This window comes from Austrofundulus limnaeus, unplaced genomic scaffold (assembly GCF_001266775.1).
Source record: "Austrofundulus limnaeus strain Quisiro unplaced genomic scaffold, Austrofundulus_limnaeus-1.0 Scaffold43, whole genome shotgun sequence".
Taxonomy (NCBI): Eukaryota; Metazoa; Chordata; class Actinopteri; order Cyprinodontiformes; family Rivulidae; genus Austrofundulus; species Austrofundulus limnaeus.
In genome coordinates this window covers 496,159-500,209 of record NW_013952445.1, presented here as the reverse complement: position 1 = coordinate 500,209, position 4,051 = coordinate 496,159, and the positions used below count along the sequence as shown (strand labels likewise).

General features: G+C 37.1%; 1 long non-coding RNA gene across 1 annotated transcript in view; it reads right to left on the bottom strand.

Annotated features, from left to right (window-relative positions):
• The window catches only part of LOC106516945 (uncharacterized), an 88,734-nt gene that overhangs the window by 50,508 nt on the left and 34,175 nt on the right, over positions 1–4,051 (bottom strand). The window lies entirely within an intron of this gene.

The window sequence follows — 4,051 nt, the reverse complement described above, 5'->3', positions numbered from 1 at the left end:
TGTGTGTGTGTGTGTGTGTGTGTGTGTGTGTGTGTGTGTGTGTTGGGGGGGTGGTGCACAGTGAGAACAGGCAAACTAGCCAGAAAGGCTGGGATGCAATCTGACGACCTAACTTGTCTATCAACTGAATCACCATGTACAGTACAATGACAAGGTTGAATGAAGTATATGTGGTAAGACAACTGTCAGAATTATTGTATGTGTAAGAGTCTAAATCTGTACATGTAAGTCTATAAACGTACATAAATTTGTTACAACTTTGCCACATTACAAGTACGAATCAAATTTACAAGTACGAATCAAATTTACAAGTACGAATCAAATTCACAAGTACGAATCAAATTTACAAGTACAATTCTTATGTGAGAATACACGTTTTTAAGTTACAAATACAAGCAAAAAAGTTACAACTTTGCCACATTACAAGTACAAATCAAATTTACAAGTACAATTGTTTTACCTGTCAAAATAACAGACATTATGCATGGAACACAGAAAAGATCGATTGCAAACAGTAACTAAGCCAGACCACAAGGGGGACATGACCACTGCCTCATTTGGGACCAGACAAACTCTTTATAAACACAACAATTTACTGAAGGGAAACACATTTGGAGGCTTTTCAGTTTGTCATTCATGTCATGTAGTACAACAATAAAGTAGATAGTGGATTTATGATGAACAACCAAAAAGGAAAACTGATGCATTCATAAAATCAACTGCATAATGGAAAAAAATAATGCAAGTTCAAAAACATAACGGCAGTGCTCTGACCTGGCCAGCAGGGGGACTAAATTTCACCAAACCCCTAAACAACTGTAAATTAAACTATCTTTTCGGCGTTCAATGCATAATATCTGTTATTTTGACAGGTAAAAGAATTGTACTTGTAAATTTGATTTGTACTTGTAATGTGGCAAAGTTGTAACTTTTAACTTATATTTGTAACTTAAAAACTTGTATTCTCACATAAGAATTGTACTTGTACATTTTATTCGTACTTGTACATTTGATTCGTACTTGTACATTTGATTTGTACTTGTACATTTGATTCGTACTTGTAATGTGGCAAAGTTGTAACAAATTTATGTACGTTTATAGACTTTCATGTACAAACTTAGACTCTTACACATACAATGATTCTGACAGTTATCTTATCCCATACKGGAAGTGCATTCATTTTATTGTGATACTGTTTCTTCACTAATTAGCCTTGTGCATTATGTGTGTTTTGTGGGTAAGGTGAATTTTGAACCATTTAGTCCTCTACATTTGGGCTGTGGCGGAGTGGGTAGGGGAGTCATCCTGTAAGGGTTGCCTGTTTGAATCCCTGTTCCAGCCATTTCAGTCATTGTGTCCTTGGGCAAGACAATGTCTGAAGTGGAAAGCGCTTTAGGGTCCACGTGGGACTTAATGAAGCGTTAGTCCATTTAACATTTGCCATCTTATGTTGCGACTGCTAATCCTCACCAATGTGTTTGAGCCACATCATTTTATATTAAAACTGGGACCTCTCTTTGTCAAKATTAAACATTCAGGCAGAGCCATGTCTGAAATATAACAAGTTCCACATGACAATCTAGGAAACCAGCTGAAAAATTAATCCTGTCATATGTGGATRACCAAAGCCTGCATCTATTTAACTGGTAATGAAATGCATTGTCAACAGAGGTTATTTTTTATTTATTTATTTATTTATTTTGCATTTCTTTATTTTGTCAAACCTTTATCTGATAGAAACTGGGTGAGAAGTCATTCTGTCATGGGTGTTAAGTTTTATATTTTGTCTTTATTTTATTTGATGCTTTGAAAAATGAATTCAGGTGCAGAATCAGAGACGGCTCTGGTACCATGAATAAATGTTAAAGAAAATACTATTGCTATAAAGCATGTCAATTCTAAATGATTATGCTCTAACTTACAGAAGACGTCAGATTTCCTCTGCCCTCGAAAGATGTGCAAAGCTTTGCTAGTTGACTAGTGTAATAAAAAGGGTTTGGTGTGTCCTAGTTTTTCATTTCAGTAATCATCTGAGCCCAATTTATTAGTTGCTATACGACACCAATCAAAGGTTAGACAAACCTCCCTATTCCRTTTGAGTGAGAAATTGTGTCTAAACACTTGCAATAGATTTAAAAACAACTACATAGAACATATTTGACTTGAGCTTTAAAATTAAGATTGAAATCAATATCAGAATATCACTGGTGGATTTCTGGCAGCATGGGTGGTTTTACTTTACAAACTGCTAAGACTGACATATTTTGAGCCATTCAAGATTTAATGACAGAAAGGCAAATTGAAATTAGCAACATGGTTCCAAATAATATCAAGACGATGCACATAAAAGAGGAATGGAACAGATTTGTTCCCTGAGGTGCACCCAGGGATGGCTGGTATGAGTGGGCTAGTATAGGGCTAAGCCCCCTCCRGTGTTTGTAATAAAAATGTTAAAATGCCTAATAAACATCATAAAAATACTGCATTACATTTTGTGCAATTTACAACAAAACTGGTGTCAAACAGTCTAAAGAAAATCCCAGAGTCTTTCCAAAGGACCGACTTTTCACATTTTTGTTCATTTGATATTTCCTGGTACAGAATGATTGACAGTCGCCTGGTCACGCCCCCTTGGTTTGCTGCTCACTGTTCAGCACAGGGTCACAGGCCCCAGGCTTTAGTCACTGAGGTTGGACGTGCAATGATGTGCCTCAAGTGCGAGCGTGTCTGCGTGTGTTCTGGCGTAGAKTTGGTACRATGGTAAGCAAGATTAACACAAATCAGATGGATTATTTAATTTCTCACCCGTGTTCCTTCGTGTCGTTGGAGGGAAAAACTGGAAGTGAAGAGGTTGGAGTGGATAGACCAAAGGATATTCAAATCCAGCAAAAGATTTTCTGCTAGTAGCAAACAAATCTTTTTTTTTTTTTTTCGCTTTTCACATTTACTGTTTGGAGGTTTTATTATATATCAATATATTGTCTATTAGCCCACCCTTCAAATATCACCACAACTCAAGCAAGCCATTAAGAACTTGTTATTGATAATAAAGGCAAAAGGTCCATTTTAGAGGTATGAGGTATAAAGAAGAGGTTTTAACCAATCTACATAAGTTTATGTTTAGATCAGTCGCATCCCTTACACTCCTTGAGCAAAAACTTTCAAAAGTTCCAATAAACACATCTATAAGGACTGCCAATAGCCACAGTACAGGCAGTTCAGTACCAACAAAAAGGCAAACTGCCTCAGATAGTTTGAAGGACAGTGAAGCAGTCCCCTGCAGTCTGAAAGCACCTTGTATCAAAGGCAGCCCTTAAGTGTAAAAAGACTGCCTCCTTCATCAGCACCAGAAGGCCATTGTGCACGACTGGAGTCAAGTTTGGATATTAAAATGCTTGCGTATGTTTGGTGCGTCTGTTCTGCAGCCCTGCTCCTTTTAAAGCTGACAATAAAAACTCGGACGTGAAATCTTTTAGTGTGTGCAGAACTGTTTTGAAAGTCAAAAGTGCAAATTGCTTCTCACAAACTTTCAGCCTTTCACTGACTTCACTAACAATGGCTGTGTCTCATCCGACGAGGACCGCTCTGCATCGGGTAGTACTCGACGTGGGCCGCTTGGCTGCTCTTGTTGGCTGCAGAAACTGCTGTGAATTCGGACAGGTCTAGCCTACAGATGACGTATGTTTACATAGCCATGTGCTTACCACTGTTACCACAGTGATACGTTGATATGAGAAGTACGAGATATGTTTCCCAATGGTGCCAGAAATGGAGCTCGTTGTTTTAATATTTTTGGCAATAATTGAGGAGATGAATGTTTTTTACTCGACGTCCGTTTTACTTTAGGCTGACAGAAGACACAAGGTTAGAACTGTTTAGGCTTGATTTATTTATTAATAAGATGAAAGAACATTAAAGCATTGATGTCCGTTTTTATGTTTAGTGCATTAACTTATTTCAAAGAAGCCTTGAAATTCAAAACACATTTGTTATAAATTAAAGTTTCAGACAATTGTTTTAAATTAAATTGTGTATACTCATTTTAGTGAGC